The sequence below is a fragment of the Ovis canadensis genome, chromosome 2 (genome assembly GCF_042477335.2).
Source record: "Ovis canadensis isolate MfBH-ARS-UI-01 breed Bighorn chromosome 2, ARS-UI_OviCan_v2, whole genome shotgun sequence".
NCBI classification, from domain to species: Eukaryota; Metazoa; Chordata; class Mammalia; order Artiodactyla; family Bovidae; genus Ovis; species Ovis canadensis.
The window spans coordinates 236,397,068-236,411,358 of NC_091246.1; the positions used below are offsets into that span (position 1 = coordinate 236,397,068).

The following is a 14,291-nucleotide window of genomic DNA, read 5'->3' on the forward strand; positions in this document are numbered from 1 at the left end:
TCCTTGGCTTTTCATTTCTCTTCTTTTCACAGCCATTTGTAAGGCCTCCCTAGACAGCCATTTCAGTTTTTTGCATTTCTTTTCCATGGGGATGGTCTTGATCCCTGTCTCCAGTACAATGTCACGAATCTCAGTCCATAGTTCATCAGGCACTCCATCTATCGGATCTAGGCCCTGAAATCTGTTTCTCACTTCTACTATACAATCATAAGGGATTTGATTTAGGTCATGCCTGAATGGTCTAGCGGTTTTCCCTACTTTCTTCAATTTGAGTCTGAATTTGGTAATAAGAAGTTCATGATCTGAGCCACAGTCAGCTCCTGGTCTTGTTGTTGTTGACTGTATAGAGTTTCTCCATATTTGGCTGCAAAGAATAAAATCAATCTGATTTCAGTGTTGACCATCTGGTGATGTCCATGTGTAGAATCTTCTCTTGTGTTGTTGGAAGAGGGTGTTTGCTATGACCAGTGCATTTTCTTGGCAAAACTCTATTAGTCTTTGCCCTGCTTCATTCCGCTTTCCAAGGCCAAATTTGCCTGTTACTCCAGGTGTTTCTTGACTTCCTACTTTTGCATTCCAGTCCCCTATAATGAAAAGGACATCTTTTTTGGGTGTTAGTTCTAAAAGGTCTTGTAGGTCATCATAAAACCGTTCAACTTCAGCTTCTTCAGCGTTACTGGTTGCGGTATAGACTTGGATAACTGTGATATTAGAAACCTTGAATAAGTTAGATAATTCCTCTGGGCCTGTTTCACCACTTTTAATATGGAGATAATAATATTTACAAGGTCATTTTGACATTATGCATAGTGATGAACTCATGATTCTTGCCCAATAAATGTATTTTCTTCCTGGTTCCTCACATTCTGGGGTTCACCCATTCAAAACATTCCCTGTTTTGCCTTTCATATGATCTTAATTCATTCTTCTTCTTCTTCTTTTTTTTTTGAAGGATATTTTGTTTAAACTTTTTTGGTACAGAAAACTCAATAGTGTACACTTCTCAATTTGATGGCCAGTTCTTTGGCCTTTGCCTCTTCTAGCTTGGCAACACAAGCCACCAACTTTGGACCCAGGATGTTGCTTCCCCAGTGATGGCAGATTTCATCATATCTGTAATTGTAATTGGTCCTAATAGCTTCCATCAGCTTATCCTGAGGTTCTTTGTCTGCCAAGTTAACTCATGTGAAGTTGACGATGGTGTAATTCTTTCATGTGGACTGGACACTCCAGCCTGGCCTTCCCCTTGCTAATGAGATAAGGAACTCGCGTCTTATGATACAGGGCAAGCAGGAAGGCCCCCAACTCAGTGGGATCCATATCACTTGCAATCACCTCCAGTGGAAACTTTTGGTCTCCATCATTGTGGTGACAGCATTAACCCCTGCCAGAAGGATAAGTGGCCTTTTTGTGGAGACACCCCCTTTGCCTGTGAGGTTTTGTCTCACCCTGTGCTAACAACCGTTGCCTCTTCTCTTACTTCATGTCTGGTCTGTACTTGTGAGACATTAATCAGCTGAGTGACTATTTGGCAGTCCAAGTGAAGTCACTCAGTCATGTCTGGCTCTTTGCAACCCCATGGGCTGTAGCCTACCAGGCTCCTCTGTCCATGGGATTTTCCAGGCAATAGTACTAGAGTGGGTTGCCATTTCCTTCTCCAGGGGATCTTACCAACCCAGGGATTGAACCTGGGTCTCCTGCATTGTAGGCAGATGCTTTACCATCTGAGCTGCCAGGGAAGTCCTTGAGAGTCCAAGGCCTGGGTGAACTGGTTAAGCAAGGGAGGTATTTTCAGCAACTTATAGAGGCTGACTCTCTGGCCTTGCAATCAGATGTAGCGAAGTCATTTGACAAAGATGGCAATGTCCCTTTTGGTCTGATATTCTGTCCTGACTCAGATGGTAAAAGTCTGCCTGCAATGTAGGAGATGCGGGTTCCATCTCCAACCCACTCCAGTATTCCTGTCTGGAGAATTCCATGGAAAGAGGAGCCTGTCAAGCTACAGGTCATGGGATTGCAAAGAGTCAGACACGACTGAGCAACTAACACTTTCTGTCCTGAGAAGTAAAGTTAAACAGTGTGTGATGGACAAGTTCCTTGTCAAGTTTTTGGTAAGAACCACACAGGAGGGTACATCTTTATTAATGATCTGAAGTGAAATGAAGTGAAGTGAAGTGAAAAGTCGCTCAGTAATGTCCAACTCTTTGTGACCCCATGGATTATATTGTCCATGGAATTCTCCAGGCCAGAATACTGGAATGGGTAGCCTTTCCCTTCTCCAGGGGATCCTTAGTTTAAAATGCTATTACCATTCTTAATTATTCTTACATTTCTTAGACGGAAAAAATTCCAATGGATTTTTGAAAACTATGTCAAACACATGCTTGCTGACTTAGATCTGCACCTCAAAATACAGGCAGACCTAACTTTACTGGACTTTGCTTTATTACACTTTTCAAATGGTGCATTATTTCAACACAAATTGAAGGTTTGTGGCAAGCCTGCGTGGAGCAAGTCTATTAGTGCCTTTTGTTGCTGTTTAGTTGCTCAGTCATGTCTGACTATTTGCGACCCCATGGACTGCAGCACGCCAGGCTTCCCTGTCCTTCAACATCTCCTGGAGCTTGCTCAAACTCATGTCCATTCAGTCAGTGATGTCATCCAACCATCTCATCCTCTGTTGTCCCCTTTTCCTCCTGCCTTCCATCTTTCCCAGCATCAGAGTCTTTTCGTCAGTTCTTCACATCAGGAGGTCAAACTATTGGAGCTTCAGCCTCAGCATCAATCCCTCCAATGAATATTCAGGACTGAATCCTTTAGAATTGACTGGTTTGGTCTCCTTGCAGTCAAAGGGACTCTCAAGAGTCTTCCCCAACACCACAGTTCAAAAGCAGCAATTCTTTAGCACTCAGCCTTCTTTATGTTCCAACTCTCACATCCGTACATGACTTCTGGAAGCACCATAGCTTTGACTAGATGAACGTTTGTTGGCAAAGTAATGTCTTTGCTTTTCAATACACTGTCTAGGTTTGTCATAGGTTTTCTTCCAAGAAGCAAGGATGTTTTCATTTCAGGGCTGCTGTCCCAGTCCACAGTGATTTTGGAGCCTAAGAAAAGAAAGTCTGTCACTATTTTCCTTGTTTCCCTATCTATCTGCCATGAAGTGATGTGACTGGATGCCATGATCTTCGTTTTTTGAATGTTGAGTTTTAAGCCAGCTTTTTAACTCTCCTTTTTCACCTTCAACAAGAGGCTCTTTAGTTCTCTTCACTTTCTTTCATTAGGGTGGTGTCATCTGCATATCTGAGATTATTGATATTTCTCCTGGCAGTCTTGATTCTAACTTGTGCTTCATCCAGTCTGGCATTTCACATGACACACTCTGCATAGATGTTAAATAAGCAGGATGACAATATACAGCCTTGACATACTCCTTTCCCAATTTGGAACCAGTCTGTTTTTCCATGTCCAGTTCTAACTGTTGTTTCTTGAGCTGCATGCCAGTTTCTCAAGAGGCAGGTAAGGTGGTAGGGTATTCCCATCTGTAAGAATTTTCCACAATTTGCTGTGACCCACACAGTCAAAAGCTTTAAAAGTGCAGTCAATGAAGCAGAAGTAGATGTTTTTTCTGGAATTTTCTTGCCTTTTGTATGATCCAACAGATGTTGTCAATTTGATCTCTGGTTCCTCTGCCTTTTCTAAATTCAGCTTGAACATCTGGAATTTCTTGGTTCACATACTGTTGAAGCCTGGCTTGGACAGTTCTGATGGATCTTTGAGAACTATGTTACACACACACTTCCTTACTTAGATATGCACCTCAAAGTACAGGCAAACCTCTTTTTTTGTACTTCACTTTATTGCAGATTGCAGATGGTACATTTTCTTTTTCAGACAAATTGAAGTTTTGTGGCAACCCTGCATGGAGCCAGTCTATCAGTGCATTTTATTCAACAGCATTTGCTCATCTTGTATTTCTGTGTCACACTGGTAATTCTTGCTTATTTTGATCTTTTTCATTATTATATTCTATGATTTTCTAGATAGGAAAGTAAATTTGTACAAAGAATCACTTTAGGCTCCTCAATAACAGCAAAAGGAACAACAAAACAATGAAATCATGACTCTACAATGCCAAAGAAAATTCCAACTGTGTATTCTCTACTCAAGCTATCTCTCATCTGCAAGGGAAGTTTAAAGGATATTTTCTTAATGCAAGCTCCCAACACATTTACTTCCATTGCATTCTTGCTAAAGGGGCTACTGGAAGATGATTTCTGCCCTAAGAGGGAGCAGATCAAGAAAAGGAGATGATGGGAGATTCGTAACAGAGGGATACTGCCCAGGAGAGAAGTGAGAAAAGTCTTCAAAATACTGGGGGAGGGAGACCTCAGGGAGATGACTGTACTCCAGATGCAGATATCCCTGGACCAGTGTGACACAGGAAACAGACATGTGGAGGGCTGTCCACCCCGTGCCCTCTGTGGTGATGCCATCTTTAATCTGATCAAATTACTGGAGCATCTGCTTCAGACCAAGTGAGTAAGCCAAGAATGAGGAAGGCCTACCCTCCAGAAAACAGAGCATCAAACTCCAGATTAGCAAATGCCAAGGACAATAATTCGGAGAAGAAGGAACACAAAGACAGTGTACAGAAAACTTGGAGAAAAACTGGCCCAGAGAGAACAAAGAAATCTTTGGGAGAGAAAAAGCCTGGGTAGATCAGTTGATCTTATTGACCTTTTGGCAAATTGTCCTGTGGAGCTATTAGGAGGTCTGAAGAATTATCAAGAAGCACAAGGACAGCCAAAATCAAAGCAATTACGTCAGTCTCACCAAAGACAGAAACAAAAAAAGGAAACATCATAGACTACTGGATGTTCAACTGTGAATAATATTTACAAAGGCATCAACGAAGTGCTGGATATTCATGTAACTAAAAACTATCAATCTATTCAGTTAGTTCAGTTGCTCAGTCACGTTCAACTCTTTGTGACCAAATGAACTGCAGCACACCAGGGTTTCCTGTCCATCAACAACTCCAGAGCTCACTCAAATTCATGTCCATCAACTGATGGACATCCAATCAACTCATCCTCTGTTGTCCCCTTCTCCTCCTGAAATCAATCTTTTCCAGCATCAGGTCTTTTCCAGAAAGTCAGTTCTTCACATCAGGTGGCCAAAGTATTGGAGTTTCAGGTTCAGCATCAGTCCTTCCAACAAATATTCAGGACTAATTTCCTTTAGGATGAACTGGTTTGATCTCCTTGCAGTCCTAGGGACTCTCAAGAGTCTTCTCTGACACCACAGTTTAAAAGCATCAATTCTTCAACACTCAGTTCAGTTCAGTTGCTCAGTCATGTCCAACTCCTTGTGAATCCATGAACCACAGCACACCAGGCCTCCCTGTCCATCACCAACTCCCGGAGTTCACCCAAACTCATGTCCATTGAGCTGATGATGCCATCCAACCATCTCATCCTCTGTTGTCCCCTTCTCCTCCTGCCCTCAATCCCTCCCAGCATCAGGGTCTTTTCAAATGAGACAGCTCTTCGCATCAGGTGGCCAAAGTATTGGAGTTTCAGCTTCAACATCAGTCCTTCCAATGAACACCCAGGACTGATCTCCTTTAGGATGGACTGGTTGGATCTCCTTGCAGTCTAAGGGACTCTCAAGAGTCTTCTCAACACCACAGTTCAAAAGCACCAATTCTTCAGTTCTCGGCTTTCCTTGTAGTCTAACTATCACATCCATACATGACTACTGGAAAAACCATAGCTTTGACTAGACAGACCCTTGTTGGAAAAGTAATGTCTCTGTTTTTTAATATGCTGTCTAGGTTGGTCATATTTTTTTACCCAAGGGACAAGCATCTTTTAATTTCATGGCTGCAGTCACCATCTGCTGTGATTTTGGAGCCCAAGAAAATAGTCTGTCACTGTTTCTATTGCTTCCCCATCTATTTGCCATGAAGTTATGGGGCCAATGCCATGATTTTAGCTTTCTGAATGTTAAGTTTTAAGCCAACTTGTTCACTCTCCTCTTTCACTTTCATCAAGAGGCTCTTTAGTTCTTAATTTTTTTCCATAAGGATAGTGCCATCTGCATACGTGAAGTTATTGAAATTTCTCCTGGCAATCTTGATTCCAGCTGATGCTTCATCCAGCTCAATATTTTGCATGATGTCTTCTGTATATAAGTTAAATAGATAGAGTGACAATATACAACCTTGAAGTACTGCTCTCCCGACTTGGAACCAGTTTGTTATTCTACGTCCAGCTCTAACTGTTACATCTTGACCTGCATACAGATTTCTCAGGAGGCAGGTCAGGTGGTCTGCTCTTCCCATCTCTTTAAGAATTTTCCAAAGTTTGTTTTGACCTACACAGTCAAAGGTTTTGATATAGTCAATAAGACAGAAGTAGATGTTTTTCTGGAACTCTCTTGCTTTTTTGCTGATCCAACGGATGTTGGCAACTTGATCTCTGGTTCCTCTGCCTTTTCTAAAACCAGCTTGAACATTTGAAAGTTCACGGTTCACGTACTGTTGAAGCCTGGCTTGAAGAATTTTGAGCATTACTTTGCTAGCATGTGAGATGAGTGCAATTGTGCAGTAGTTAACATTCTTTGGCATTGTCTTTGGGATTGGAATGAAAACTGACCTTCACCAGTCCGGTGGCCACTGCTGAGTTTTCCAAATTTGCTGGCATATTGAGTGAAGCACTTTCACAGCATCATCTTTCAAGATTTGAAATAGCTCAACTGGAATTCCATCACCTCCACTAGCTTTGTTTGTAGTGATGCTTCCTAAGGCCCACTTGACTTCACATTCCAGGATGTCTGGCTCTAGGTGGGTGATCACACCATCGTGGTTATCTGGGTCATGAAGAGCTGTTTTATATAGTTCTTCTGTGTATTCTTGCCACTTCTTCTTAATATCTTCTGCTTCTGTTAGGTCCATACCATTTCTGTCCTTTATTGTGCCCATCTTTGCATGAAATGTTCCCCTGGTATCACTAATTTTCATGAGGAGATATCTAGTCTTTCCCATTATATTGTTTTCTTCTATGTCTTTGAATTGATCACTGACGAAAGCTTTCTTATCTCTCTGTGATATTCTTTGGAACTCTGCAATCAATCTATCAGGAAAAGGGTAAAGAGATTCAGGGGTGTAGTGGCAATGTAAAAGTGCTAGCATAAAAGGAAATCAATATGAGATTCCATGTACATATGATCTAGATGGACATCTCTATATTCCAACAAAGAGTAAAAGAGAGGGACTTGAAGTAGTAAGGAGAGAGAGACAAAGGAGAACTTGGAGCTGGCAGGCATGATATCCTCCCCTTGAACATAAGCTTACAGAGCATCAGTGTCCAACCAGGCTTTTTCTGGTTGGAAAGAACACAAGGAAGAACTCTCCATAATCACAATTGAACACCGAGAAGACATGAGCATTGTTCAAGCCACAGAATGACCGTCTTCCTGCTTCCAGCTTAATATGAGTCATTGATGTCTCTTTATCAATCAACTTCAGCTTCACTCTTCAAGATAAAATTTATGGTGATAGCCATAGACTCGCCCATGCTTGCAGACAGCATCCAATCCAGAACCAAGACCCACTTCCTTAAACCTTACCTCAAATTATCTAATACAAGCTCAAATCCTATAAGTTTAACTAACACCTTCTTACTGAGACCCCGAGGTGTGGGGTCTCCATCAACACAATAAATAATAAACCAGCTCTATCAACCATGAATGTGTTCCTGGTGGTCTTTGTTGGGCAAGCACTTATTTATAATTAAAAGATGCTTACTCCTTGGAAGAAAAGTATGACCAACCTAGATAGTATATTCAAAAGCAGAGACACTACTTTGCCGACTAAGGTCCATCTAGTCAAGGCTATGGTGTTTTCTGTGGTCATGTATGGATGTGAGAGTTGGACTGTGGAGAAGGCTGAGCACTGAAGAATTGATGCTTTTGAACTGTGGTGTTGGAGAAGACTCTTGGGAGTCCCTTGGACTGCAAGGAGATCCAACCAGTCCATTCTAAAGGAGATCAACCCTGGGATTTCCTTGGAAGAAATGATGCTAAAGCTGAAGCTCCAGTACTTGGGCCACCTCATGTGAAGAGCTGACTCATTGGAAAAGACTCTGATGCTGGGAGGGACTGGGGGCAGGAGGAGAAGGGGGCAACTGAGGATGAGATGGCTGGATGGCATCACGGACTCGATGGACGTGAGTCTGAGTGAACTCCAGGAGTTGGTGATGGACAGGGAGACCTGGCGTGCTGCGGTTCATGGGGTCGCAAAGAGTCGGACACGACTGAGCAACTGAACTGAACTGAACTGAACTGAACAGGGAGGAAAACTACTGGGTTTTGCTAAGATTCTTTAGTCCTTTTGGACATGTTAAGATGCATGTACATGCCACTTGATAAAATACAAGTTAATTTTTAAAAGCTTGTCACACATTACTTCCCAAGGTGGGAAAGCCTGTGCATATGCTGACTGATTGGAGGCAGGGAGGCTGTGATTGTTTTAAGAGATAACTTCTTAAGCAGAGGGCTTCCCTGATAGCTCATTTGGTAAAGAATCTGCCTGCAGTGCACGAGATCCCAGTGCAATTCCTTGGTCAGGGAGACCCAGTGGAGAAGGAAAGGCTACTCACCCCAATATTCTGGCCTGGAGAATTCCATGGACTATATAGTCCACGGGATCACAAAGAGTTGGACATGACTGAGTGACTTTCACTTTCATCTTAAGCAGAAGGTCCAAAATTTCCAGTGATGCTGAAAATAACTGGGATGATGACAATCCTCCCTGGTCCATAAGGGCAACAATTTTAGACTATGGGTTTTCCAACATCTGCTGGATCAACGAAAAAGCAAGAGAGTTCCAGAAAAACATCTATTTCTGCTTTATTGACTACACCAAAGCCTTTGACTGTGTGGATCACAATAAACTGTGAAAATTCTGAAAGAGAGGGGAATACCAGACCACCTGACCTGCCTCTTGAGAAATCTGTATGCAGGTCAGGAAGCAACAGTTAGATCTGGGCATGGAACAACAGACTGGTTCCAAATAGGAAAAGCAGTACATAAAGGCTGTATATGGTCACCCTGCTTATTTAACTTCTATGCAGAGTACATCATGAGAAATGCTGGGCTGGAAGAAACACAAGCTGGTATCAAGATTGCCAGGAGAAATATCAATAACCTCAGATATGCAGATGACACCACCCTTATGGCAGAAAGTGAAGAGGAACTAAAAAGCCTCTTGATGAAAGTGAAAGAGGAGAGTGAAAAAGTTGGCTTAAAGCTCAACATTCAGAAAACGAAGATCATGGCATCCAGTCCCATCACTTCATGGGAAATAGATGGGGAAACAGTGGAAACAGTGTCAGACTTTATTTCGGGGGGCTCCAAAATAAATGGTGACTGCAGCCATGAAATTATGATCAATCTAGATAGCATATTCAAAAGCAGAGATACTACATTGCCAACAATGTTCATCTAGTCAAGGCTATGGTTTTTCCAGTGGTCATGTATGGATGTGGCAGTTGGACTGTGAAGAAAGCTGAGCAGCGAAGAATTGATGCTTTTGAACTGTGGTGGTGGAGAAGACTCTTGAGAGTCCCTTGGACTGCAAGGAGATCCAATCAGTCCATCCTAAAAGAGACCTGTCCTGGGTGTTCATTGGAAGGGCTGATGCTGAGGCTGAAACTCCATTACTTTTGCCACCTCATGTGAAGAGGTGACTCATTGGAAAAGACCCTGATGCTGGGAGGGATTGGGGGCAGGAGGAGAAGGGGATGACAGAGGATGAGATGGCTGGATGGCATCACCGACTCGATGCACATGAGTTTGGGTGAACTCCGGGAGTTGGTGATGGACAGGGAGGCCTGGCTTGCTTCCATTCATGGGGTTGCAAAGAGCTGGACACGACTGAGTGACTGAACTGAACTGAACTGAATTGAGTAAGTAGAGATTAATTTGTGTGGAAATTGAAACAGAATCCCTTTCAATTGTTTTACTTTGTTAAGAGAAATATGACTACAGCTATTCCACAAAATTTTAATCACTGCTTAAAATAAGTTGGCACATGTTTATTCACTAGTGATCCAGAACACAAGTCTCCTGCATTGCAGGTAGATTCTTTGCCAACTGAACTACAAGGGAAGCTCATGGAAGTGAAGTACACACTTTAAAAGCATCATTTCAGATGTCAATCATTTTTGACTTATGAAAGATGGATACATTTAAAAATTTCCTGTATGTGGCACTTTTGGTTGATCTCAAATTCAAGTTTGCTTCTAAAAAAAACCCATCTACCTCTGTGGCTAACATTAATGGTTTCTTTTAATTACAGATTCTGGTTCTAGGAGGTCATTAGCACAGTTGATAAATTATACTGGAAACAGAGACACCCAGTAATATAATCACAAATCAAATAATCCCTAAAAGGCTTTGTACCATAGAGGTACATAAGTCAAACCTAAAGTCACAATTTTAAAATCTGCCCCGAGTGTCATAAATATACTTTAAGGGGAAAATCCCAAACATTAATTTAAATCATCAGTTCCAATAACTTTCAACACCGTGTCAAGGCTGTTTTATTTATAACCCCCAACCATGTCCCCTACAACCCCAAAATATTTAGAAGTAAATATAAGACACCATATCATTTCATCTGTAAGCATTTAGGAAAGCACCTGTAGAAAGATAAGAGCAATTCTTTTTTAATCATGAACATACCGTTTTCAAACATAAAATTACTGTCAATAAACTTGTAACATCTTCAAATACTGAGTCAGTGTTCAAATTTCCCCCAAATATCTTATAAATATTATCACATAAATATTTTTACAGTTCATACTTTTGAATTCAGATTAAAAACAAAAAACTTTCACACATGGCATTTGGTCGATATGCCTTGTAAGTCTCTCTCAGTTCTGTCAGTTTCTCCCTGTTTCTTTGCCCTGCTTGCAATTTATTATTTGAGAACACCAAGTTTTTGTCTTATAGAATTCCCAGGCTCTGGATTTTACTGTTTGAATCCGTGTTTTATTTAAATATTGTCATCACACACTTTTCCAAGACATTTTTAAAGATTAAAAGTAATCAGTGGGTTCAGGTGTGGTAAGCTTTATTCATCCATTATAAAAATTTCCATCTAATAAGTGCTGGAGATGGTGCGGAGAAAAGGAAAACCTTTACATTGTTGGTGGGAATGTAAAATGGTATAGCTGCTATGGAAAATAGTCCTGGTTGATCATCTATCTTGTACATAATAGTATGAGTGCATTCATCCAAAGTTCCTGATTTATCTCTCCGCCTGATGTTTCCCTTTTAGTAACCATAAGTTTGTGTTTGATATCTGTAAGTCTGTTTCTGTTTTGTAAATAAGGTCAGAAGTATTTTTTTAATTATATTTCATGTATGAGTGGTATCATATGATATCATGTATGAGTATTTGTTTTTCTTTGACTTACACATCTTACTATGACAATCTCTAGGTACATCCATGTTACTGCAAATGGCATTAATTTATTCTTTTTATGGTTGATTAATATTCCATTGTATATACACCACATCTTTATCCATTCATCTGTCAGTGAACATTTACATTGTTTCCATGTCTTGGTTATTGTAAATAGTGTTGCAATGAACATTCTGATGTGTGCATCCTTTCAAATTATGTTTTTTTTCCTGAAAATATGCCCAGGCCAGGAATGGGATTTTTGGGCTGTATGGTAACTCTATTTTTAGTTTTTTAAGGAACCTCTGTACTGTTTACCCAGTATGTACCTACTGTATAGCATAGGGAATTCTACTCAATATTCTGTGATAATCTATATGAGAAAATAATTCTTAAAAGAGTGAATATATGTATGTGTATAACTGAATCACTTTGCTGTACAGTTAAAACTAACACAACATGCAAATTAACTATACTTCAATTTAAAATGCACAGTAAAAAAAAACAAAAACAAGATTTCCATCCATTTTTTAAAATTAATTTATTTTAATTGGAGGCTCATTCCTCTATAATATTGTGGTGGTTTATGCCATGCATCAGCATGAAGTAGCCACAGGCGTACATGTGTCCCCCGGCCCCAAACTCCCCTCCCACCTCCCTCCCCTTCCCATCCCTCTGGGTCATCCCAGTGCACAAACTTTGAGTGCCCTGTTTCACGCATCAAACTTGGACTGGTCATCTATTTTACATATATCAATGCTATTCTCTCAAATCATCCCACCCTTGCCTTCTCCCACAGAGTCCAAAAGTCTGTTCTTTACATCCATTTCTCTTTTGCTGTCTTACACATAGGGTCTTCGTTACCATCTTTCTAAATTCCATATATATGCATTAATATACCGTATTGGTGTTTTTCTTTCTGACTTACTTCATTCTGTATAAAAGGCTCATTTCATCCACCTCACTAGAACTGACTCAAATGCACTCACCTAATGGTTTGGATAGCCACTCATGATCATATCTTCATCCATTATTACATTAGGAGAAGCAAAATGGTTATTCTCTAATTTCATTATTGCTTTGACAATAATTATCTAGAGTAATTTTGATAACCAAAACTGTTTGTCATAATGATTGTTCTGAGGACAGTTCACACAGAAAGGAGGATAAATGCTTGATTCTTTCTCTTTATTTACCAGTTTTCAGGCTGAGTGTGATTCCTCACTTCCTCCAAAGGTTGTCTAGGAATTGTTTTGTTTTGTTTCATTTTGAAAATTCATGTATATTTAAACATAGCTTTTCTTTTTCAAGTTAATGCAGTTGTCTTTACCTATTGGCCTCAAATTTTCCACCATTTTGCTGGGAGGTTAGGGAAGGGGGACTCTTTCAGGTTGGTTCCCAACCACTCCTGACACAACCCAGAGTCTTTAACAGTGTCCCTTTAATCTGATATGAAGAACAATTTCTGGTTTACCTTGGCCATTTCATGTCCCGGACCTGGAATCAGCTGTTCTCCATGGTGTTCCTATTTCTTGAAGTGACAAATGACATTTCAACATTACAGTCTGGATTCAACTGGGTATTCCTAGCCACAGACTGACCATTATTTCCATGTGCTTTTAGTGGACAGAGAAAGGAAAAAAATCATAAACATATATCCTGAATTTATACTGTTACTTTCAATCCAGATTCAGGTTTAACTAGTTTTTTTAACTTCATTTTGATCTTTATACTGAAACTCAAGGGTCCTAATAGCATTAACATAATTACCACTACAGAAAACAATATGGAAATTCCTTTATAAACTAAAAATAGAACTACCATATGACCCAGCAATCCCACTCCTGGGTATAAATCTGGAGAAAAGCATAATTTGAAAGAATGTGTACATCCCAATATTCATTGCAGCACTGTTTACAATAACCAAGACATGAAGGCAACCTAAATGTCCGTTGACTGAGTAATGGATAAAGAAGACATGGTGTATGCAGGTGGAATACCAGTCAGTCACAAACAAGAATGTAATAATGCTATTTGCATCAAAGTGGATGAATCTAGAGATTATCATACTAAGCTAGATACATCAGAAAAAGACAAATGTTCACATGTGGAATCTAAGTTTTTAAAAAGATACAAATGAACTTAATTACAAAACAGAATCAGATTTACAGATATCAAAAGCAAACTTATGGCTACTGAAGGGGAAACACTGGGGGAAGGGACAAATCGGGAACTTGGGATAAAAAGACAAACACTACTACATACTAGATAGATGAATAATTGGGACTAGGTCGATGAATAATATAGCACAGGGGCCTCTACCCAATATTCTGTGATAATCTATAAGAGAAAAGAACCTTAAAAAGAATGAATATATGTATATGTATAACTCAATCACTTTTCTGTAGTGTGATTTTCTGTAGTGTAGAGGAGAGTGAAAAAGATGGCTTAAAACTCAACATTCAAAAACCTAAGATCATGGCATCCAGCCCTATCACGTCATGGCACATAGATGGGGAAACAATGGAAACAGTGACAGAATTTATTTTCTTGGGCTCTGAAATCACTTCAGATATGACTGCAGCCATGAAATTAAAAGACACTTGCCCCTTGGAAGAAAAGCTATGACCAATCTAGACAGCATATTAAAAAGCAGAGACATTACTTTTCTGACAAAGGTCTGTCTAGTCAAAGCAATAGTTTTTTCCATAGTCATGCATGGATGTGAGAGTTGGACCATAAAGAAAGCTGAGCGCCAAAGAATTGATGCTTTTGAGATGTGTTGTTGGAGAAGACTCTTGAGAGTCCCTTGGAC

General features: G+C 40.2%; 1 long non-coding RNA gene and 1 pseudogene across 1 annotated transcript in view; one reads left to right on the forward strand and one right to left on the reverse strand.

Annotated features, from left to right (window-relative positions):
* Positions 1 to 14,291, forward strand: part of LOC138434737 (uncharacterized) — a 65,427-nt gene that overhangs the window by 37,006 nt on the left and 14,130 nt on the right. The gene's annotated exons all lie outside the window — the stretch shown is intronic.
* LOC138433145 (large ribosomal subunit protein eL8 pseudogene) lies at positions 987 to 1,509 on the reverse strand (annotated as a pseudogene).